This window comes from Bos indicus, chromosome 11 (assembly GCF_029378745.1).
Source record: "Bos indicus isolate NIAB-ARS_2022 breed Sahiwal x Tharparkar chromosome 11, NIAB-ARS_B.indTharparkar_mat_pri_1.0, whole genome shotgun sequence".
NCBI lineage: Eukaryota > Metazoa > Chordata > Mammalia > Artiodactyla > Bovidae > Bos > Bos indicus.
Genome location: NC_091770.1, coordinates 994,430 through 1,019,802, shown reverse-complemented (window position 1 = coordinate 1,019,802; position 25,373 = coordinate 994,430). Strand labels below are relative to the sequence as shown.

Below are 25,373 nucleotides of genomic sequence, written 5' to 3'. Positions count from 1 at the left end.
TCTCCCCTTACAACGACGTTGACCTTCAGAATGACACACTCTTGACGCCCACTCTGCCCTGGCCTGGGAGCCCCGTATTCTTGGAACTTAATGGTCTCCTTCTCTAGACAGGAGAGCTGAAGGCTCCTCTGATGGGCCTTAGGTTGACACCCACTGTGGGATTCCAGCCCTGGGTGAACAAGACCTGAATGTGAAGTCTGTGGCGCAGGATGTGGGCATGGGGATAGAGCACGGACAGCCAAAGAGACTTCCCGTGGGAGAGGCTAACTCCAGACCCACCTACAATTCATAACTTCTTAAAGGTCTCTCCAGCCAGGAGCAAGGGTCCAGGTGACTCATCCATGGGCAGGGTTATAGGAAGCAAGTCAAGCATAAGGAAAGGACGAGGACTGAAAACCCCCTTCTCCAGCTGGGCTGCTCCCCCTTCCTAGATCTTGGGAGAACTGGCCAAGAGAGCCCCCAGGCCCTGGACCCCGCCTACCCTGGCCCATCTGCCACCTGTACCTGAGCAGGGACCAGGACCGTCAGGTCCTGAAGCGACTCCTCTGAGAGCCTCCCATGGTGTGGGGATATGGATTTGCTCAAACCCCCACTGAGACCCCCTGAATGCAGTCTCAGGCTGGCCAGGATGAGAAGTGGTTCTGCAGGGTGATCTCTACCACTGTGTCAGGGGTACCCCGTCTCCCAGAGACCTAGGTGGAGCACCCTGACTCCAGTGTGCCTCAGGCATTACAGATACAATCTCTCAGTTAAGATGATTTGGAAATTGAGGCTCCTGAAGGTCGAATATTAGTTGCTTCTGACTCTTTGTGAGCCCATATACTGTAGCCTGCCAGGCTCCTCTGTCCCTGGAGTCCTCCAGGCAAGAATACTGGAGTGAGTAGCCATTCCCTTCTCCAGGGGATCTTCCTGATCCAGGGATCAAACCCAGGTCTCCTGCAGTGTAAGCAGATTCTTTACCATCTGAGCCACCGGGGAAGCCCAAATGACTGGAGAGTCAGAGTAGCTCCACTGAAATCCTTCATCCTGTAATAGCACACGGGCGGTGGCATTCTGACCAGGTGACTCTCTGCTCCTCTCTCACGCAACGCACTGCTTCCTCTGTGGAGCCTGACACTCTAGCCCCAGACTAGTGCGGAGCCTGGTATCCAGTGGGCACTCAAACTGCTTTTCATGGAAGCTCTTTCATTGTCCGTGTTTAAGCACATGGATTCAGACAGAGGCCCGTGGAAGAGAGTGTTCCCTCTGCCCCACAACAGCGCTGTAGACAGCCCCAGTGGTAGGAGGGACTGAAAGTTTCTTGAAAGTAATCCCTTTCTTTGTGATCATTTGAAAACCACACAGCGAAATGGGAGTGGGCTTTTAAACCATGAAAGTAGACACCGGGCCCAGACCTGGATTCAGAGGGAAGCAGAGATGTACAATAGCGGGCCTTTCTCTTTCTTCTCCTTTTGTTTTCAGAGAAACAATTAGGGGTCCTGTGGTTGGCAAGCTCCAAGATGGCCCCAATGATCCAACCTTCCGTGTATCTACGCCTTTGAGTGTGGGGTGGACTAAATGACTTGCTTCTAATTCTAATGAGTAGAAGAGATCAGATCAGATCAGATCAGTCGCGAGAGGGCACAAGTGATTTTATCTCTTTCTGTTAATATTTATTTATGTATTAGGCGCGGCAGGTAGGATCCTCGATCTTCATTGCAGTGCGCAGGATCTTTAGTTGTGGCTTGCAAACTCTTAGTTGCGGCATGTGGGGTCTAGTTCCCTGACCAGGGATCAATCCTGGGCCCCCTGCCTTGGGAGCTTGGAGTCTTAGCCACTGGACCACCAGGAAGGTGCCATTACGCCACTTCTGATATCGGGCTATGAAAATACTGTGGTTTTCATCTTTGGCGCTCTCTCACCCTCTCTGGGGTCACACAGCCTAGGGTTCGCCAGCCACAATGTCATGAGGCTGCCTGCGGAGACGCCCAGGTGGTGAGGGTTGGAGGCCCAGCAACAACCACGGAAGTGAGATTGCAAACACTCCCACACCTGCTTTTTATGGAATGCTTCCTTGGACCAGGCGGTGGCCTGGAGCTCCACCGCCCTTGTGTGCCTGGAAGGCTCCATTCTCCTTTATTACGAGCCAGCTTCTTTCTTTCCAGACTCAAAGCAGTTTATTGAGATCATCAGCTGCTGCTGCTGCTGCTGCTAAGTCACTTCAGTCGTGTCCGACTCTGTGCGACCCCATAGATGGCAGCCCACCAGGCTCCCCCGTCCCTGGGATTCCCCAGGCAAGAACACTGGAGTGGGTTGCCATTTCCTTCTCCAATGCATGAAAGTGAAAAGTGAAAGTGAAGTCGCTCAGTTGTGCCCAACTCTGTGCGACCCCATGGACTGCAGCCCACCAGGCTCCTCCACCCATGGGATTTTCCAGGCAAGAGTACTGGAGTGGGGTGCCATTGCCTTCTCCAGCTTTATGCTCCAAATATTCCTGGGATTTCTGCTGAGTCATGACTCTGGGTTCCTTTGCTGGAGCAAAGCCCCAGAGCTGGTCCTGAGAGTGGCAGGGGCAGAATGAAGAACCTTGTGGTTCAGACCCTGGCTGGGCTGGCCCTCTGGGGTTTATTTCATGTCCACCTTTTAATCAGGCTTCCCCAGTGGCTCAGAGGTAAAGCATCCTCTGGCAGCACAGGAGACGCAAGAGACACTAGTTTGATCTCTGGGTCTGAGAGATCCCCTGGAGGAGGAAATGGCAACCTACTCCAGTGTTCTTGCTGGGAAAATCCCATGGACGGAGGAGCCTGGTGGCTACAGTCCATAGGGTCAAAAAGAGTCGGACACAACTGAGCGACTAAACACACACACACACACACACACACACACACACACACACAACTCTCATACACACACACGTGCCTTTTAATCAATATCAACAAGGCCATGATGACAGACGACAGGGGCCAAGAGACTGGGCTTCACTGAAGGTGCCTGTTCCCTCTATGGTCCATCCTTTCCTCCTTCCCAGGTCTGACCTGAATGTGGCTCCATCTTTATCCAGGAGACCTGCTGCTCACAAAACAGATATAATTCACTGCATTTGTGTGTCTTACAAGGAAAAATATTAACAAGTGGCCAATTGAGTTAGATGTTTTTCTAGCCCATCCTAGCCCTGATGGAGAAACAGCTGGCTCTGGCTGGCTTCATATCACCACAGAGAGAAAACAACATCCTTAAAGAAAATGCCTCTGATTATTCTAAAAGGTCTCCTCCTCTACATGCAGAGGGTGGGGAGGAACGTAGCACTGAGTTTGTTCCAATCTGCGTGAAACCCTCTGGGGTGCCATCTGCCAGAACCCCTGGGTCCTAAGAATAGTCCCTGGGACCTGTAACCCCAGTGGAAAATCTCAGTCTTATTTCCTGCTGCCCCCAGGGTCCTTTTCTCATTTCTCAGCCCCGTTTAAGAAACAGGTTGAAAACCTGAGGGTTTTCAGTGCTGAGGTCATAAGGGTCAACCCACATGAGTGAGTCAATTCTTTTCCTGTCAATAGGTCTCTTGGAGGGGAACTTAACCCTCTGGAAGGGACATGGGCCAGGCCCCTCTCTGGAGAAAAGCACCACCAAGCTGTATAGTCATTAATTTCCACAGCCCCCAAGGCCTTGTGCATGGCCCCCTGCACTGGCCCTGTAGAGCTGAACAGACCTCTCCTTTGCCCTCTTATCTATGTGGGGTCACATAGATATGGTATTTTGTCTCTATCAAAATGGAGTAAACAAAATATTGACTAAAAGAAAGCCCTGGATTCACCTGTCTGATTCACGCATGATTTTCCCAATGGTCTTGAGATCCAGAACCCAAGGTTCTCATTTATGGACTGTGAAGGGTCTTGAATGCTAAGTTCTGGTGTCCCTATAGTAGGAACTTTAGACAGAGACACAAACATGTCTTTGATTTTATTTATTTAGTTTAATTTTTGGCCGTGCTGGGTCTTTGTCGCTGTGTGTGGGCTTCCTCTAGTTGCACTATGAGGGCTTCTCATTGCAGTTGTTTCTCTTGTTGCGGAGCGCAGGCTCTAGGTGCCTGGGCTTCAGTAGTTGCATCATGCAGGCCTCAGCAGTTCTGGTGTGAGGGCCCAGTCACTCTGCAGCATGTGGAATCTGCCCGGACCAGGGAGCGAACACATGGCCCCTGCATCGGCAGGCAGATTCCCGTCCCCTATTCCACCAGGGAAATCCCAAACATGTCTTTTAGAAAAACAACTCTGGCTTCCTTTTGTCTGAGGCCTGATGTGGGCTGAAAAATTAAGTATCTGGCAAAGGTGAGGTCATGGGGAGGCCTTCCGAGGTGTTGCTGTGCTCACAGAGGGATTCAACACAGGCCCGAATGAGGCAGGACTCAAGAATCGCTAGATGGTTCTATCAAAGCTTCCTGGTTAAACAAGAAGAGAGGACAGGAGAAAGTGGCCTGTCTGCTTTGGGGAAGCTGAGTTTGAAATCAGGTCAGGAAAGCTGGGTACACTGGAATAACAAATGGCTTAGATGGTAAAGCATCTGCCTGCAATTCAGGAGACGTGGGTTCGATCCCTAGATGGGGAAGATCCCCTGGAGAAGGGAATGGCTACCCACTTGAGTCTTCTTGCTTGGAGAATTCCATGGACAGAGGAGCCTGGAATAACAAAGGCCAGGACTTGGAGGACTCCTGTCCCCATCTCCCCCATCATCCCCAGCCTCCCTCACCCCAGGCTTTCCCCAGGGGTACCCCATCAGCCTTCTCAAGGCTGCCTCTGTTTAGAGCTGCCCTCCAGGGTCTGAGCTGAGTAGGAAACAGCCCGCTCCAGGCAGCCAGTTTTATTTCTTGTTAGCAGTCTGAAAAGGAGGCTATTATTTCACAGCAGAGATAAAAGTTAATCACAGATTAGAATTGCCCTGAAAATATCGATGACATCATTCACCTGAGTCCTGGCCCCAGGGGGAAGTATTCACTTCTGCTGAGTGGCCAGACCAGTTCGGCCAGTTCTCCGCTCTTCAGAACGCTCTTCACCCTTAAACAAAAGGCTGGATTCCTGAATAGAGGGCATTCATAGGCAGTCAGGAGTCACTCTGTAGACCTACTGAGTGCCCTGCTGCCTAGACTTTGGATTGGAGAAGGTCTGTTTACTCTCTGCCCGGCCTTTTCACCGTCCCCCTCCCGCCTCTCTCATTACAACTTTATCTGGAGGCACCATCACCCTGGGGAGACTCCCAAACAGAACACCAGGCACAGAGGAGCAGAGACTGGAGTTACAAAATAAAAGTTCCTGTCCCAAGGCAGGGTGATTTCTCAATTCTGAACCTCGGGTGTGAGATGAGGGGACTTTATCCCTTTGGGCCTCCTGAGAATAGGATAAAATTCAAGCTGTGTATATATGTCAATGAAATTCTGCCCCCACCCCCCACCCCGTGACCACAAGTCCATTCTCTGCTCCTTCCCCTCTACTCCTGCCCCAGCAAATAGGCTCATCAGTACCATTTTTCTATATTCCATATACATGCATTCCTCTAAATATGGTTTTCCTCTTTCTGACTTCGCTCTCTGTGACAGGCTCTAGGTTCATCCACATCATTTCAGCCAGCGGGAAGCTGCTGTGCAGCACAGGGAGCTCAGCTGGGTGCTCTGTGATGACCTGGGGGGGTAGGGAGGCTCAAGAGAGAGGGGATCTATGTATACGTACAGCTGATTCATGATGTTGTACGCAGAAACTAACGCAACATTGTAAAGCAATTATACTGCAATTAAAAAATAAAAACATCAAGCTGTGTTTGAAATAAAATGTTGTTATTATTGTTCATTCTGAAGTGTTCAGCCAATCTGTAGTGCCTCCTCGGCAGCCAACCACAGAGGGGAAGGCAGGATACTCTCATGATCCTGGATCCCCCAGCCTGCTAGGCTCTGGCACCATGAACCGTGACCTCTTGAGCTAGAAGATTCTGATCATATGTGAAAGTCCTGAGTTCAGTTGGCTACAATGCACAGGGTGGAGACATTCCCCAATCCCACTCCAGCTTTGGTTGAGACAGGACTAGATGGCTGGGTGGCAGGCTGGGCTCCCCTGAGCACTGGTGGGGCTGAGAAACCAGGTTCTCACAGAGAGGCCAGAGTGTAATCAAGCCCAGGGGAATGGAGGGGGCACAGACGCTTCAAGGCTTCCCAGGCGGCTCAGTGGTAAAGAATCCACCTGCCAATGCAGGAGACAGAAGATGTGGGTTGGATTCCTAGCTTGGGAAGATCCACTGGGGGAGGAAATGGCACCCCACTCCAGTATTCTTGCCTGGAGAATCCCGTGGACAGAGGAGCCTGGAGGGCTACAGTCCATAGGGTCGCAAAGAGTCGGACATGCCTTAGTGACCAAACAACATCTGTAATGGAACATTAATGGTAGAATGGTGATCAGAGGGTCTTAAATTTGGAGTCCATCCTTCTCAGCACCCTGGAACAGCCAAGACCCCTGCGGGCTGCCAGGCACAGAGCTGAGAGGGGCTGGGCCTCCCTCTTAAGAGTCCTGTTTGGGTCCAGCTCTGGTCTTTGCTGCTCTTTAGTTGCCAAGGAGCTCATACTTTAGAGATTAAGTGCTCCCTACATGTTGGCAAACTAATACTTCTCATGGCTTGGGTTTCATCTTCAGATGATTTTCTTCTTTATTTTCTTTATAAAATTCATATAAGAATAAGCCCTCCCTGGAAGTATTAAAAATTTGCACTGTCGAGATAAAACAAAGGTCTCTCTGGACCCTCCCATCTTATGAACTGGCTGCTCATCTTTTTATCTATTTTTCCATTGGGTTGTTGGTCTTGGTCTTTTTTCCTACAGATTGATAGTAGTTTTTAACAAAGTCTGGATAATAATCCAGCTTTTATGTGTATGTGTATCCATTTCTGCATATACATAAATATATCTGTATATGTATACACACATACGCCTAAATACATGTACACACACATATTATGGGCTTCCCTGGTGGCTCAGTGGTAAAGAATCTGCCTGTAGTACAGGAGACGCAGGAGATGTATATTTGATTTCTGAGTTGGAAAGATCTGGAGGAGGCAATGGCAACCCATTCCAGTATTCTTGCCTGGAGAATCCCGTAGACAGAGGAACCCGGCAGGCTACAGTCTCAGAGGTATCAAAGAGTCAGACATGACTGAAGCAACTGAACTCACATGCACACATATCTATATATATATATATATTACAAAATACCTCCTCCAACTTTGTTGTTTGTCTTTATCTCAGCTTCTAGTGATTCCTGATTCTGAATCAGAAGTTCCACATTTTGATAAAGGCTGACATCACTCTTTCTGTTTGCCTTTGTGATTTGTGTTTGCTTGAGGCCGTGCCCACTCCAACTCCAAGGTCATAACCATGTTGTCCTATCTTTTCTCCTTCTACTTTGGTCTTTCTTCAGTGGATAGCCAGTTCACCCAGCATGTCTCCCAGCGATGAGAAAAGCCCTCTTGGCCCCAGATCCCACATGTCTCTCTTCAGGGTTGTTTTTGCTATGGGGAGTCAGGAGCTTCTTCCCAAATTCCTGGAAGAGTGTACTCTTTGCTGCTTGCTTTGGGGCCTGCCCTTCCCTGCCAAGGTAGAGAGTGGAGAGCAACCTGAATCATTTCAGAGGTTGACCTTTGAACCAAGTTTTACTTTATCTCCAGTCACTATTTGCTAATTCATTTGAGAGTTTTTGCCAAAGATTAACATCTGAAGTACCCCTTTCTGGTTTACACAGTCTGCTCCTTGGAAAACGAGGAGGGCATTTGCCCACTCTGTTTATCCAGCATTTCTGAGAGTGACTGTTTTCCACATGAGTTTTCATTTCCCCAAGGGAAATATCCACCAGCAGAAAAAGTGACAACTCTTCTTGCAGTGGAGACAGGCCACAGAAAACAAACTCAGCCTCAACAGTGACTTGAAAACATGGTCCCAAGACTCAGTTCACAAGCCATGTTATTTCTCCTCTTGTAAGTTTCATATATGTGGGACTCACAGTTAATTTGGAAGGGAACACGGATCCTGCTTCCCAGGTGGCACTAGTGGTAAAGAATCCACCTACTGGACACGGGGGTGGGGTGGGGGGTGGGCGGAGGGAGGGAAGGAGGAGGTGGGGGAGATGTATGGAGAGAGTAACATGGAAACTTACAATTCCATATGTAAAATAGATAACCAAATGGGCATTTGCTGTATGACTCAGGGAAGTCAAACAGTGGCTCTGTAACAACCTAGAGGAGTGGGGTGGGGAGGCAGATGGGAGGAAAGTTCAAGAGGGAGGGGACATATGTATACCTATGGCTGATTCTTCTTGATTTTGACAGAAAGCAACAAAAGTCTGTAAAGCAATTATCTTTCAATTTAAAAACTAAATTAATTAAAAAAAAAAAAACTGCTACCAGTGTAGGAGCACAGGAGGTGTGAAGCAAACAGCAACCAACTCCAGTACTCTTGCCTGGAGAATCCCATGGACAGAGGAGCCTGGCAGACTACAGTCCATGATGTCGCAGTCGGACACAACTGAGCATCTGAGCATTCCCAGCATGGATCCTGCGTCCAACTCTCCTGGTTGGGGGTGAAACCAAGCAGGACTCTCTGTGGCTCCTAGGTATGAATGCTTTCTGTGTCCCCCATTTCTTGTTTGTGGGGAATAGACTCCAGCCTCCAAGAGCTTCCCTGAGTTCCAAAGGGCAGGTTCAAACAGTTGCTTGTCAGAGAGGGTAGGGAAAGCAAAGATAAGGGAGGAGCTGCCAATAAACAATAGCACAGTCTTGGTGCAGGATCCTGGCTCGGCCTCAAGGAATACACATAATAATGTCTTTGGTTCCTGTAGTTAAAGCTATGGTTTTCCAGTAGTCATGTACGTATGTGAGAGTTGGACCATAAAGAAGGCTGAGTGCCAAAGAATTGATGCTTTCCAACTGTGGCGCTGGAGAAGACTCTTGAGAGTCCCTTGGACAGCAAGGAGATTAAACCAGTCAATCCTAAAGAAAATCAACCCTGAATATTCTTCGGAAGGACTGATGCTGAAGCTGAATCTCCAATTTGGCCACCTGAGGCAAAGAGCCCACTCATTGGAAAAAAACCTGATGCTGGGAAAGACTGAAGGGAGGAGGAGAAGGGGACAACAGAGGGCAAGATGGATAGTGAAGGACAAGGGAAGCCTGGCTTACTGCAGTCCCTGGGGTCACAAAGAGTCAGACATGACTGAGTGACTGAACAACAACAACAGAACTAAAAACCCCAAGAAATGCAAGTTGTTAACTACTCGATGAAGCATTCTTCATTCCTGGAGAACCAGAGGTCAGGAGACCTCCTGAGGCCAGACTAAAGGAATGCAGGGCCTGCACACACCCTGCTCCTTATCAGCACCCTACCCTTGAACCATTGCAATTAAACTCACCAAATCCCAGCCGGGGTTGGGACAAACAGTTTCTCAGGACTTTGCCTGGCAAAGCAATAAAGCTTTTCTGTGTGTGTATGCTAAGTCACTTCAGTGGTATCTGACACTTTGTGACGCTATGGACTGTGGCCCTCCAGGTTCCTCTGACCATGGGATTCTGCAGGCAGGAATACTGGAGCAGGTTGTCATGCCTTCTCCAGGGGGATCTTCCCGACACAGGCATCGAACCTGAGTCTCTTATGCCTCTGGCATTGGGAGGCAGGTTCTTTACCACTAGTGCCACCTGGGCAGCCTACTGCCCCTGAAGTCGCCAAGATTCAGTCTGGCACCGGTACACTGAGGCTGAGTTTCCGGCATCAGGGGTACTTGCGCTGTGCTCGGATAGGCCAGTGGCGCATCTTTCTCCCAATCTTGATCATTTTTATGACTAACTTTCCTTCTCCTCCTGGTTTTACCACAAAAAGCAAAGAGCCCCAAGTGCTTCAGAAAAATACACAAAATGGAAAATCCACTCACTGATCATGATGAGTTAATTATAGGTCTGCAATGTGAAGTGGAAATGTTAAGATGTGACACAGATCTTGATATGGAAGTGGAAGAAACACTGCCTCCTCCTTAGGGTTCATGTCTCCCTTGAATGTGAAGACCAGCCCCCTCTGAAATGACGTGCCATTGCATCTTTTGTGTGTGTGTGCGCTAAGTTGCTTCAGTTATGTCCAACTCTTTGTAACCTTATGGACTGTAGCCCAGCAAGCTCTTCTGTCCCTGGGATTCTCCAATCAAGAATACTGGAGTGGGTAGCCATTCCCTTCTCCAGGGGATCTTCCCAACCCAGGGATCAAATCCAGGTCTCCTGCACTGCAGGCAGATTCTTTACCATCTGAGCCAATTCTCCTCATGTAAAACTCCAGGAGCAGGTCTCCTGTTCCCCTAAGGAGTCATGTGGTGAAATGAACAACGGTAGGTGGGATCAGAGGCCAGAGATGAGAACCCCCGGCTCTGCCTCTCATTCTTGGGGCCCCTTGAGCGAACCCCATTCCTCTCTGGACTGCAGTTTTCCAGTCTGCATAGTGGAGAGGACTCCATCTAGAAAAGCACTGCCAACCAAAACAGAGGTAGCTGTCGGTGCGCTTCATGTTTGGCACCTCAGGGCCTTTGTTCTCTGGTACACACAGACTCACATCTGGCTCCCTCATGACCTTCTGGTCTCGAGGAGCTTCCCCATATACAGTAATACTAACCACACCTCCCAAGTTTTGCCTTTTTTAAAGTTTCTTTTTCGGGGGTGGGGGGCAGGGGGTGTGGACCATTTTTAAATTGAATACACCTGAATTTTAAAATGAGTGAATTTCTAAATCATTGAATTTGTTGCACTATTGCTTGTGGTTTAGATATGCTCTGGTTTCCAGCCAAGGAGTACGCGGGGTCTTAGCTCCCCAACCAGGACTTGAGCCGTCACCCCCTGCCCTGAAAGGCCAAGTCTTAACCACCAGACCACCAGAGAAGCCCCAAATTTTGCTTTTTAAAAAACGCAAGTCTAGGGATTTAAAATCGTAAAACTTTTACAAATTGGATGAAGGTGGTTAAAAGGTATGAACTTCCAGTTCTAAGAAAAACAATCCGAGGGATGTCAGGTACAATATAATGAACACTGCTGTTTGCTATATAAGAACAACTTATATTTATATATAAGTTGTAAAGAGGGTAAATCCTAGGTTCTTCTCATAAGAAAAAATTTTTTTCTTTTAGTTTGTAGTATGAGATGTTGGATGTTCACTAGAGTTATGATGGTCATCATTTCACGAAGTACATAAGTTAAATCATGATGCTGGGACTTCCACGGTGGTACAGTGGATAAGAATCCACCTGTCAACTGAGGCATCAGGGGTTCAATCCCTGGTCCAAGAAGATCCCGCATGCCGTGGAGCAATTAAGCCCGCGTGCCACAACTACTCCGCCCGAGTGCCGCAACTACTAACCCCGGGCACCTGGAGCCCGTGCTCTGCGGTGAGAGACGCCGCCGCGGTGAGACGCGCACGCACTGCAGCAAAGGGTGGCCTCCCCGCCGCAGCTGGAGAAAGCCTGAGCAGCGACACGATCCAGCACAGCCCCAACTCACACACAGAAATAAAAGAAGTTTACGGAAGTCACGATACTGGACACCATTGATACACACAGTGCTGGGTGTCGGTTATACCTCAAAACTGGCAGAAAAAAAGGGGCGGGGGAGAAGTTTGATACGTTTCATGAGATTAAACCCGACTTTCGGATAGAATTGTCTGTCAAGGTTTCCAGTTTTCTAAAACGGTGTGTGGGGAAAGTGGTACCTCGCACGTGGGCCCAGAGGGTCCACAGGCAGGGCTGAGGGAGGAGCAGAGAGGCGCCAGCTGTGTTCACTGCCCGACACCCGCCTCACACAGGGAAGGCCTGCCTGTGAGCCGCGCTGCCTGCGCTCTGGGTGCTCTATCTAGGGCAGGTCTCGTCACCTCAGGAAACCTAACCTGGTGTGCAGTCTAGCAAGACTGTCAGAACTGCCAGAGCTGAGCCTGCCTTTTTTTTGTGGGGTTGTGGTGAGCAGAACTGCTGATTGTGTGGAGCCTTGGTTTTTCCTTTATATTTTAAATTTTTATACAGTTTTATTGACTATGCCAAAGCCTTTGACTGTGTGGATCATAAGAAACTGTGGAAAATTCTTCAAGAGATGGGAATACCAGACTACCTGACCTGCCTCTTGAGAAACCTATATGCAGGTCAGGAAGCAACAGTTAGAACTGGACATGGAACAACAGACTGGTTCCAAATAGGAAAAGGAGTACATCAAGGCTGTATATGGTCACCCTGCTTATTTAACTTATATGCAGAGTACATCATGAGAAACGCTGGGCTGGAAGAAGCACAAGCTGGATCAACATTGCCGGGAGAAATATCAATAACCTCAGATATGCAGATGACACCACCCTTATGGCAGAAAGTGAAGAGGAACTCAAAAGCCTCTTGATGAAAGTGAAAGTGGAGAGTGAAAATGTTGGCTTAAAGATCAACATTCATGAAACGAAGATCATGGCATCCGGTCCCATCCCTTCATGGGAAATAGATGCGGAAACAGTGGAAACAGTGTCAGACTTTATTTTGGGGGGCTCTAAAATCACTGCAGATGGTGATTGCAGCCATGAAATTAAAAGACGCCTACTCCTTGGAAGGAAAGTTATGACCAACCTAGATAGCATATTGAAAAGCAGAGACATTACTTTGCCAACAAAGGTCCGTCTAGTCAAGGCTATGGTTTTTCCTGTGGTCATGTATGGATGTGAGAGTTGGACTGTGAAGAAGGCTGAGCGCCGAAGAATTGATGCTTTTGAACTGCGGTGTTGGAGAAGACTCTTGAGAGTCCCTTGGACTGCAAGGAGATCCACCCAGTCCATTCTGAAGGAGATCAGCCCTGGGGTTTCTTTGAAAGGAATGATGCTAAATCTGAAACTCCAGTACTTTGGCCACCTCATGTGAAGAGTTGACTCCTTGGAAAAGACTCTGATGCTGGGAGGGATTGGGGGCAGAAGGAGAAGGGGATGACAGAGGATGAGATGGCTGGATGGCATCATGGACTCGATGGACGTGAGCTTGAGTGAACTCCGGGAGTTGGTGATGGACAGGGAGGCCTGTCGTGCTGCGATTCATGAGGTCGCAAAGAGTCGGACACGACTGCCTGACTGAACTGAACTGAACTGAAAGGTTACTCTCCATTTACTGTTGTTAAAAATTGTGTCTGTGGTCCCCGTGTTGAGCAATGCGTCCTCAGCCTGTCTCACACCCAGGAGTCTGCGCCTCCCTTTCCCCGCTTCTCTCTTGCCCCTCCTCCTCCCCCTCCCCTTCTCTTCTCTGGTAACCACTAGTTTATTCTCCGTATCCGTGAATCTGCTTCTTTTTTGTTACAGTCACTAGTTTGTTGTACTTTTAGATTCCACATATAAGCGATGTCATACAGTATTTGTCTTTCTCTGACTTTTTTTCACTTAGCATAATGCTCTCCTAGTCTATAGCCTTATTTTAAAGGTATTTCTGAGGTGATTTGGAAAACCAGTTCAGGAAACTGGAAACAAGTAACTCCTAGAACCCTGTGTGACTGCTGGGTTCACGTACAGCTTCTAGAGCCAAGAGGGACAGCAGATACAGAGGAGCTGATGAGAGGAGAGTCTTGAGCTGCAGAGACAGGAGAGCCTCTACAGAGAGCAGGGTTGGGGGAGTGTAGAAGTGGGGAAGGGCTCTGCACCCCGCTGTCTGGAGGAGGCTTCTGGAACCCCGAGGCTGTTGCAGTTTCTCTTGCTGAGCCGGTGTTAACAGTGGTTTTTCGTCCTGACAGAGGCCCCCACCAGCTCTCCTCTCCCCTGACCCAGCCCAGCTCTTCCCCGACCTCAGTGCCTCAGTAGTGACTTCCTTCATCTTCCACCCCAACTTCCTCTCGCTCAGTCTCCCCTCTGGCATTTCCATTTCCCCTGTTCCATGCAACGCATCCTTTTCCTCCCTCCTCCACCCCTACCTAACCTAAGCAACGCCTCCCGAATGTGGGGTCAATCCACAATGGCAGCTACAGAGGACCTGGGCCCCGGTGGAGAATTCCGCTCCATTCGGCCAGGCCAGGAGGTTCACGTCCCTCAGTTCCCCCACGTGCAAGGGTTAATCATGCCCCCTCTCAGGCAATGTTGATCACTAGGAAAGAAGAAACAAACTCACAGACTTAAAGAATGAACTTATGAACCAGAGGGGAAGGCTGGGGTGCGTTTAGGACTGACATGTACACACTGCTATATTTAAGAAAGAAGACAGGTTTGAAATAACCCCTACAGCGCTCTCCAGATGAATCTATGGGATCGTGAATAAAATGTTAAAATAACCCTTTCCCCCTTGCCCTGTCACTGTCTGTAACGGCACATTTTAAGTCGAGGTGTTTCCAGGAGGCCAAGTTCCAGGGAAGTCAAGCATCAAGGGATGGCTTAAAATGCTTAAATAATGCATGTTATCCTTCTAGCACTTTTTGTGACTACATATTTCTGTCTTTAGAAACAGTGCCCAAGGACCAGAGGTTAAGTGTTTTCTTTGGGACCCAGGTCCAATTGAGAGAGTGTCACAATGAATGAAGTAAGTCACACAGAGAAGGAAAAATATCACGACATCCCTTATATGTGGGATCTGAAAAAACATGAGACAAATGAACTTACAAAACAGAAAGAGACACACAGTCTTAGAGAGTGATCTTATGGTTGCCAGAGTAGGGGAGGATGGGGATAAGGTATAGCTAGTTTGGGATGGACATGTGCGTGCTGCTGTATTTGGAACGGATCACCAACAAGGACCACTGTGCAGCACAGGGAGCTCTGCTCAGTGTCATGGGGCAGCCTGGGTGGGAGGGGAGAATGGACGCCTGTGTATGCGTGGCTGAGCTGCTCTGCTGTGCGCCTGAACCCATCACAGCATTGTGAATTGTCTCTGTTCTTTAGCCACTAAGTCGTGTCTGGCTCTTCTGTGACCCCATGGACTGTAGCCCGTCAGGCTTCTCTGTCCATGGGATTTTCCAGGTAAGAATACTGGAATGGGTTGCCATTTCCTCCTCCAGGGCATGTTCCTGACCCAAGTATCAAATCCGCATCTCCTGTATTGCAGGCAGATTCTTTACCGCTAAGCCTATATACTCCAGTATAAAATACAAAGCTTGAAAAAAAAAATAAAATGACTAATTCAACAGAAAAAAAAGAAAGAGGCTGGTCAATGATGCACTTCTAGCCTAGCTGATGTTGAGTATTATGCAAACAAGCCCTACCCAGCGTGGCCCCCACAAGCCCTGCCCACTGATCCTGAGTCCTTCACAAGGGCATTCGACGCTGTCAGATTCTATTTGTATTTTGAATCCTTTTCATTCTTTGCCCTGTTTGCCTCTTGCTGCCAGCTGGCAGTTTTTGCCTCTCCCCCAGCCTCTACCCTCTGCCTTGGTGGCTAAGTCCGGGATCCTTAGCTCTGAGCACAGATTGGTGGAGAGAAAGGCCCTGGTTGTGTCTGTATAAAACGCCTGCCATGTTGTGGCTGGCTGTATCCTCCAGATTTAGTTTAGAATAGTCATTTTCGATTTCCTTCAGGAACTGTGCTGCCAGCATGACCAGTTTAGTGGAAGGGTCCAATAAAGCAAGCAATATGATATAATAATAATCATATTATAGTATATGGAGAAGGAAGTGGCAACCCACTCCAGTGTTCCTGCCTGGAGAATCCCAGGGACAGAGGAGCCTGGTGGGCTGCTGTCTGTGGGGTCGCACAGAGTCGGACACGACTGAAGCGACTTGGCAGCAGCAGCAGCAGCAGCATAATCATATTATAATAGGAGGCAACGCAGTTGCCAGTGGCTCAAAGCTTGCTCTGCATGGTTTGCATCTCAGCTTTGCTATTGTGAGCTCTGTGTGGCTTTTCCCATTTTAAATGACTTTATATGAGGAAGAGGGGGCAGAGTGGGGGATGGAACAGAGCCATGTGTCTTAGCTGAGTGCTGTCCAGCCCTCACATCAGGGCCTGACACAGATTAGGGCATCCGTGATGACCCCAGCTTCTATCGGGGGAAGTGTGAAGTGGGGTGATGCCCCCTGAGAAGAAGGGGGCTGGGGAGGCACGGTGCCTTTGTCCTACCACTTATGCAGCCCTAAGTGGGGCTGTTTTGGAGGTGATGCAGTGTTTGAGGGAGTTTCATAACATTCAGGCCACTCTGAGCTAAGAATAATCCTTATCTGTAAAACGGAAATCATAATAGTAGCTATCTGATAGGTTATTGCAGAGATTAAATGAAGCAAAGCCCAGAAAGTGCTGCGAAGAGGGTATGGGACAGGATGAGGGCTCAGCATCACCACAGGGGCTCTTTGCCATCAGGGAGAGTAGTTCCAAAATTATTTTCTCATTCCTTCTTTTAAGATTAATTCATTAATGTATTTATTTTTGGTTGTGCAAGGCCTTGGTCACTGCACACGGACTTTCTCTCGTTGAGGCGAGCGGGGGCTGCCCTGTAGTTGCGACACTCCGACTTCTCATTGCAGCGGCTTCTTTTGTTGCAGAGCTTGGGCTCTGCGTGTGGGCTTCAGTAGTTGTGGTATACAGGCTTCGTTGTCCCATGGTACGTGAAATATTCCCAGACCAGGGATTGAACCTGTGTCCCCTCCATTGGCAGGTGGATTCTTAACCACTAGACACCAGGGAAGTCCCTCATTTCTTTTTCATCAAAGGATGTCCAGATCACCAGCAGGCACAGTGCCTTGGGATTAAGGTCTCTGGGCTGTGTGTTTGCAGCACAGTCTTCTCAGCTGCCTCTTCCTGGTCTTCTTTAGAGAGGCGTCGGGATGAGGCTGAAAGATGGGTATCAGAGAGGCCTTTCATATCCATGGACACTCATCAGTCTTGGGGCAGTGGGGAGACAGCACTTTTTGCTCCCTGCTGGGGAGCAGACCAAGGTTATATTTTCCCAGAGTTCACAGTCAATACCCCCCAGGAACCTATACACCATCCTCCAAAGAGGCCTTTACACCACGGCCCAAAGAGGTAAATTCTCATCAGACCTTGGGAGAAATATTTAGTACCATTCCCTGTATATTAACAGTCTCAAGTCAACATGAGTATTACCTTTAATTTATGGGGGAACCTGGTGGCTTAGATGATAAAGAATCTGCCTACCATGCAGGAGACCTGGGTTCAGTCCCTGGGTTGGGAAGGTCCTCTGGCAAATGGAATGGCTACCCACTCAAGTATTCTTGCCTGGAGAATTCCATGGACAGAGAAGCCTGTTAGGCTATAGTCCATGGGGTCGCAAAGAGTCAGACACAACTGGCTGATTAACACTTTTACTTTTTTCACTGAGTTGAATAGTCTCTGCCTCCTCCACTGGACAGGGCCCTGTTGATGGGGTTGGCATTAAGCTAGCACACTGAATATGCCCACATGCCAGTCCCACTGAAACCCCAAGAGAAGCCTTGACTGGGTATGAAGACCTTGGTCTTACACACTGAAGCTCAGGAGGCATCTGTTGCTAGGTTCTTTTTTGTTTTGACATGAGTCCTTATTACTTTGATCTTAGGCCTAAAATTTGAGGAGGGAAGCAGATCTCTGTCTCTCAGGGAAAACCTGTTGAGAAGTTCTCCTTGGAAGTGAACAGTCAGGAAGATCCCCTGGAGAAGGACATGGTAGCCCACTCCAGTATTCTTGCCTGGAGAGTCCCATGGACAGAGGATGCCAGGCTACAGTCCCTAGGATCACAAAGTGTCAGACATACTGAAGCGACTTAGCACACACACACGGGTACTCCACTGTGCATCTGCACCACATCTCCTTTATCCATTCCTCCGCTGATGGACATTTAGGTTGCTTTCACGTCTTGGCTACTGTAAATAGTGCTGCAGTGAACATTGAGCTGCATGTTCTTTTCAAATTATATATCGTTTTTTTCCAGATATATGCCCAGGAGTGGGTTTGGACTGCTGTACTCTCATTGTATCTTCACAGAGTAAAAGAGGGGGAGAGAACCTCTGGCATTGTCTCTCTTATAAGGGCACTAATCCTGTTGATGAGAGTTCTGACATCAAGACCAAATTGCTTCTAAGGCGCCCCATCTTCTTATATCATCACACTGGGAGTTAGCGTTTCAACATGAATTTGGCCAGAGGGATGGGGGGATGGGGGGATGTGTCTCTCTCTCTCACACACACACACACACACACACACACACACACCTAGTTCACAAACAGGGAAAATCGGTAGGCCAAATGGGGATTGTGGTGGAGAAGAAAATAGGATCCTTGGAGGTGCCAAGCATCCTTGGACAGAGCAATAACTGAACATTGCCAGATCATCCCATTTTCTAAAAGAAGTTGGAAAACACAGCTTCTTTTCATGTGCAACGCAAGCTCCTGATCTTTAAATCTTGACAAGTAATCTAAAAGCTTAAAACACACACGGGCCAAGCAAAATATATCTCCAGACTGAACATGTCCCCCAGGCCTCCAGTCTGTGACCTCTGGAAAGGTCGAGAATCATTTTGCTGCTTGAAGGCATGTTACTGGGGACAGAAACTCCTTGTCTAAACAAGGAGTACTTCTGGAAACACTGTCACCCGCCTGAGAGGTGGGCCCAGTTGGCTGCTGTCTGCACCATGGCAGCTCAGAACCCCCCAACTGTTGCCAGGGATGTGACAGTCCAGAAGCAGGGACGGAGTTCTTGTCTTTGGGCTTTGTCTCCTGGTTAAAAATAGAGGAGCCTTCTCAATAACTCCTCCCTTGGTGAAAGGCAGTAAGTCTGAAGATAAGGCACTGAAGCTGGAGCCATGGTGGTTTGTGGTAAGCCGGTTCCCTGGGGTGGGACAGAGTGGGGAGGAAAGACAAAGGGTGGGTGTGTGCTCGGGTGTGTCCAGCTCTGCCACCACATGGACTGTGGTTCACCAGGCTCCTCTGTCCATGGGATTTTCTAGCAAGAATACTGGAGTGGATAGCCATTTCCACCTCCAGGGGATCTTTCAGACTCAGAAATTGAACTCACGTCTGCTGCGCCTCTTGCATTGACAGTAAGGTTCTTTACCACTGGGAGCCCCCAAAGAGAGAGGTAGGTATGTCTGGAGGCTATCTTGATCTATTTCATGGTTTCTATTCTGGTCCCAGGTGGGACCCAAAGTTGGCCTCTAACATAGATCCTCAATCCCCAACAATGCCTGAGAAAGGTCACTGACCATGAGGCGGCCTTCAAGACCTGTGCCAAGTGGTTGCTGTATACTTTCTCGAACTCAGTTCTCTCAGAAGCACCCTGAATTTCCACCTCCCACTGTTTGCAAAAAGATGACTTTCCTTCTGCCACCCTTGACCTGTTCAGCTTCTTAAGAGTTTCAAGCTGTTTCTAGAAGAAGACAGTCTTGCATATTCTCTGAGACTGAACATATATATGGATAATGGCCAGACCATAGGTAAGGTAGAACTCGGACCCACCATCTGCAGCAACCAGCCCAGGAAGTCAAACCATAGCCATTGGCCCCAGATGTCAGGGCTTGATAATAACGGACAGTTTCCCTGACTGTTGTCCCCGCTTCCGACTTAGGATCTTTAAGAGAAAGCCCTAATCTATCCCATAAGGATGACTCTCCTACAGTTAGTTGCCACCTCCAGCTTCCCCCAAAAACAGCCTCCAAGAAGGGCACACACGGGACCCTCCCTCTTTTCCTCCATGAAGCTCCTTCCCAGCCCTGCCTGCCTCAGTGATGCCAAACACAAGTGATGGTGTCTGACCCACTTGCTAGGACGAGCTCCCTTTAAACAGCTTTTGGGACTTCCCAGGCGGTGCCGTGGTAAAGAATCCCCCTGCCAATGCAGGAGACACGTGTTCAATCCCTGAGTCGGGAAGATCCCCTGGAGGAGGAAATGGTAACCTACTCCAGTATTCCTGCCTGGAAAATCCCATGGACAGAGGAGCCTGGTGGGCTACAGCCTATGGGGTCACAAAGAGTCAGGTATGACTGAGTGGCTGAGCACGCAACCATGCAAACAGCCTTGGCCTGTTCTCATTTAGGAGATTTTCATTCATTTCCAGGGCTCAGGCACCCTCACACACAGTTTCATTTCCAGCTGGGGTTGCCCCCCTGCCCCCAGGCTCACAGTGACCGCAGAACCCACTCAGAGGAGGCAGTTTGGACAATTGATGGACCAGTCTGTCCCAGATGAATGATAAAGGGGCCCAAGAGATGTTTGAAATCATTGTGTTGTGACCAGAAACTTTATTAACCTGGAGACAATGGGGCAATTGTCCCAGGGCAGACAGAGCGAAATGCTGGAGTCTGGGACAAGCAAAGCTGCCTGAGTGGCCTGGGCACAGACTCCCGCGTGCCAAGGCTGGCAATGGAAGGGGCAGCCATTGACCGTGAACAGGCTGGGCCACCAGCTGTCCGGTCACCTCCTCACTGGAACAAGCCACAGAGGTTCTGAGCAGCCAAAAGGCATCTCACTCCTTGAGCCTATGAAAATTAACTTCTTTCCACTTTCATCAAGTCACCAGACCGACATTAAAGAGATACCTCTTGGGAAGGAGACAGCATTTTCTTACATGAGAACAAAATGTCATCACAGACAGAGAGCTTTCAATACATCATACCTGTATTTTTCAGAGAGAAGAAGTGGGAAATTAAAGAAGTAGGAATTTATCATCTTAAATCAAAAGAGCTATTGGGATCCTTCAGAGGTATATTCCTGACTCTCTCTCTCACAGTTTCTGACATTTTAAAAGCCTCAGGAGAATTAAAGAGTTTTCCTCTGGACAGTGTGCCACAAAGAACTGCACTTAGAGTGCTGCTTGGTATTTGGGAGATGATCAGGACAAAGGATGAGGAGGTACCAGGTTGCAGCTCTGCCCCCCTCAACCCCACCCACCCCGATCTAGGCACATGAATGGGAAGAGAAGATGCTAGCATATCTTCGTTCTTCTTTAAGAACATCTGCCGATGATTTAAACTGAGGTCTCTATTCCATGCTTTTAATCAGGCTGACTTCATGGAATCTGCCAGCAGGGCTGTCTCCATGCTGCTGTGTTGTCACGTGACACAGCAGTTACCATGGAGATTATCAGCTGTGAGTGGGCTGTCCATAAGCTGAACCTGCATCTGACAAGTCAAATTTGTCAGTTTGGGGAAAGAGTTATGAGGGTTCCTTTTTGTTTTTTTTTTCTTTCTTCTTGAAGACATTTCCTTGGCTCCTGCCCCTTGCTCCCCCCTCCCCCTTTCCAACCGGGAAAGACTTTTCCACACTGTGGTCTTGAGTTGGAGAAAGGTCATTTTATTTTCTCTGTAGAGTCTGCAAGAAAGCTCGGGAACTTGTACCGGTGGCCCCCCAGGATGATTTAGGGGTAAAGTCAAATGATCCTGTGATTCACCTACAGACTGTGCGTGTGTGCTTGCTGTGTCTCTTGAGTCGTGTCTGACTCTTTGCGGCCCCATGGGCTGTAGCCCACCAGGCTCCTCTGTCCATGGCGTTTCCCAGGCAAGCACACTGCAGTGGGTTGCCATTTCCTACTCCAGGAGATCTTCCCAACCCAGGGACTGACCCCACATCTCTTATGTCTCCCACATTGGCAGGTGATTCTTTACCACTAGGCCACCTGGGAAGCCCCCACCTACAGACCACAGGGCACCCACCATGGGCTTCTTCTCTTGTATGATGGCAATGGTCAGCTGGGTTTTCTCTCCAATGAGTGTATTTCATTTCCTCCATTGCCATGACCTGCCCCCGGCACACTAATGATCACGTGTGTGCACATGTGTACATGCCTGGGCGCACGTCTATTTGTCCTGCTGCGCTCTGTCCCTCCCTCGGCAGGTAATGACTTCTATGGACTGGCTTTATCAGATTAAAAGTGAAACAGCCATTGAATAAAAGGAACCCTGCCAACCTGACAGACTGCGGGAGGCAGGGATGGAAGCAGGCCAAGAAGGGCGGGACAGGCTCTGTGTCTGCCCTGCTGAAGAGCATCACACAGCTGTAGGGACATAGGTGGGAAGGAGGCTCCTGGCCCCAAACACCTTGGTTTTACCTTGCCTTCCCTTTGGCTCATCTCCTAAGATTACAGGAGCCCTTAGCCAGTCTCTCATCCATCACGCCTGTGACCTCACTGCACCAGCTTCAGGGGCCTCGCATGGCAGCTAGTGGGCCCTCTGGACAGCCGCTCTGGAGCCTGCAGCAGGCAGGGGTGACTAGTGGCCGCCCCAAGCTGGGGGCTCAGGAAGCAACCACTTACAACGAGTGCCATACTAGGCCTGGCCAGTGGGTGAGCGGATCTAACACTGCAGTTCTTCCTGTGGCTACAGGGTCCACCTCACACGGAGGCATGTGTGTGGCCGGAGGGCAAGAGGCCTGATGCCACGAAGTCCAACTGGACAGCGCCCCATGACTGTGCTCTCCCTCAAGTCCTCCCTGGAAGTGACCCACATGGGCACTCCACTGCTCGAAGGTGGCCCTGGGTCACACCTCTTGGCATCTGAGGGGAACAGGAGGGCATGATGGCAGAGGTCTGAGTTTTCAAAAGTAAGGCCAACGCTGTGTATCAACCAGGTCCTGTTGATGGTGAGTGTGAGCGACTACGTGTGTATGTGTGTGCACTTGAGTGAACGCGTCTGTGTGTGCCTATGCATATGTGTATGTGTCTGAGTGTTTGTATGTGTAGATATGTTTATGTGTGAACTGTGTGTCTGTGTGTACATGTATACACATGAGTGAGTGTGAGTTTCTGTATATGTGTGTGTGTGAATTTGCATGTCTGTTTATGTGCCTCTGTGTGTGAAAGTGTGAAAGTCAATCTGTGCATGTATGTGTGCAGTTGTGTCTATGTGTACATGTGTGAACATGTATGTGAATGAGTGTGTCTCTGTATGGCTCAGATGGTAAAGAATCCACCTGCAATGCAGGAGACCTGGATTCGATCCCTGGGTTGATAGGGAAGATCCCCTGGAGGAGGGCATGGCAACCCACTCCAGTATCTTGCCTGGAAAATCCCATGGACAGAGGAGCCTGGTGGGCTGCAGTCCATGGGGTCACAAAGAGTCGGACACAAGTGAGTGACAGTTTCACTTTCACTGTATGTGTGTGAATTTGCATGCCTGTGTGTGTATCTGCATGTGAACATGTGTGAATGTCTATGTGAATGGGTGTGTCTGTGCACATGTCTGTGTGAACACGGGTGTGAGTGTGTTTCTGTGTATGGATGGATTTGTCTGTGTGTGTGTGAATGAGTGTGACACATACATCTGTGTTGGTACACACGTTTGTGTGTGGCAGTGCTGGGAGGTGGGCGGTACTGGGCCCCTCTCTTGGAGTCAGTTCTGGAAACCTCAGGCTGCTGTTGGCTGGGGCATCCACACCCCTAGCCAGAGCCCAGCTTGCTTCTCTGCTGACATCACAGAAGGCCGGGCTGCTCTGGATTCTGGGGGGCTGTTGAGTTGGTTGGACAACGACCATGTTTCAGACCTGAAATTCGGTCTAGCGGTTGAGCATACATCACAAGTATAGCCTGATGTAGCTTCTTTCCTGAGAGAGCTGTGCACTTACATGGCCCCCCAGTCTGTGCAGAATCCCACCATAGATGCCTCATCTCCTCATCTCCCAAGCATTCTGCCAGGATTTGCATGATTAGTCCATCCTTTATATATATATCAGTTTAGTTCAGTCGCTCAGTCGTGTCCAGCTGTTTGCAACCCCATGGACTGCAGCACGCCAGGCTTCCCTGTCCATCACCAACTCCTGGAGCTTACCCAATCTCATGTGCATTGAGTCGGTGATGCCATCCAACCGTCTCATCCTCTGTCATCCCCTTCTCCTCCTGCCCTCAATCTTTCCCAGCATCAGGGTCTTTCCAGTGAGTCAGTTCTTGGAGTTTATATAACTCTGTTATATAAAGAATATATATTCTTATTGGAGTGTAATTGATTTACAATGTTGGGTTAGTTTCAGGTGTACAGCAAAAGAAATCAGTTATACATATGCATATATCCACTCTTTTTTGGAATCTTTTCCAACAGAGTTTTGAGTCAAGTTCCCTGTGCTATATAGTAGGTCCTTATTAGTTATCTATTTTATTCATAGCAGTGTGTGTGTCAATCCCAATCTCCCAGTATCTACCCCATGACCCCTGCTAACCATAAGATTATTTTCTATATCTGTGACTCTATGTTTTTAAAATGAGTTAATTTGTACCATACTTTTTAGAGTCCACGTATAAGAGACGTCATATGATATTTGTCTTTCTGTGTGTGACTTACTTCACAGAGTATGACAATCTCCAGGTTTATCCATGTTGCTGCAAATGGCATTGTTTTCATTCTTTTTTATGGCCGCATAATATTCCATTGTGTGTACATGTACCACGTCATCTTGATTCGCTACTCTGTTAATGGACATTGAGGTTGCTTCCATGTCCTGCCTATTGTAAATAGCAGACCAGCCCTTTCTTTAGATCTGGAAGTGAGGACCCAGAAGCATGAAGCAAAGTTTCCCACGATGCGCAGCTCCATTGTGATCTGAGCTAGGCTTGGAGCAAACAGGGCCTTTGCTCACCCCATACTTACCCGCGCCAGTCTGCACACACCCAATGGGTACGTGATGCTTCCAGAAAGGTGTCCAGCATCGGGGCAGGGGTCGTTCATCCTCTGTAAGCTGGGAGCATTAAGCGCCGTCTGCCTCCTCATGGCAGTGAAGCACAGCCAGCCCCCCACATGGCTGAGCAGGTTAGGGTCTTCAGGCCCCTCTCTCTCTGCGAGTGGGGCCTGGAGCTGGGCAGAGCAGAGAAGGGCCCCTCCCAGACCCATCTTCATGCCCATCTCCTGCTTCTCAGCCATGTAGCCAGGAGAGGAAGCTTCAAGGTCAAGGGCTTTGCTGGATATAAGCTAGTGAGGGCCTGGGTACCAGAGAAGAAAAGGCAGATACTTCGCTCCTCCTGTATCTTGCTATGTGTTGAAGGGAGCAAAGAAAAACATCTCCTGCAAATGGGACTCTTAGAAGGTCCCATTAGAAAAGAAGGTTTCTGTAAAGGCCCTAGGAAACCCCCTAAATGGTTACAACATCGTGTCCAGGGAGAGAGGCAGGCGGCACCCAGAACGGTGCCCTGTGCCAGCTGCTCCTGCAGCAGCGGCGAGCCACGAGCACGAGGGCCTGGCTCCTGGCCATGTTTTATTTTCCTGAGCGCTCCCAGGTGCACGTTTCTAGAAGTCCGAGCTCCAGTGCTGCCGGCGGACGGAGACGCGGGCCAGGAGCCAGAACCAGAAAATAAATACACGGAGCCAGAAACCTCATGTTCCGATGCCGCTGAAAGGTAACACACGGGCCCTGCAGCGGGTTCTCCAGACACCAGCCAGGAGCCTCTCCCCACTCCCGCCCCAGAGGCCCCGCTACAGGCTGCCCGCAGCTCACAGAGATGCTGCGCTGGCGCTGG

At 49.2% G+C, this 25,373-nt stretch overlaps 1 long non-coding RNA gene across 3 annotated transcripts in view; it reads right to left on the bottom strand.

Moving 5' to 3' along the window:
• Positions 1–2,868: 2,868 nt before the first annotated feature.
• Positions 2,869–25,373, bottom strand: part of LOC109565700 (uncharacterized) — a 222,365-nt gene continuing 199,860 nt past the window's right edge. Inside the window, exon 6 of one of the 3 annotated variants that reach the window (XR_011569181.1) lies at positions 2,869–4,645. This is a non-coding gene — a long non-coding RNA (uncharacterized lncRNA). Of the gene's footprint in view, positions 4,646–13,290; positions 23,831–25,373 lie in introns of those variants that run through there. The other 2 variants (XR_011569183.1, XR_011569182.1) reach the window with 2 other exon arrangements.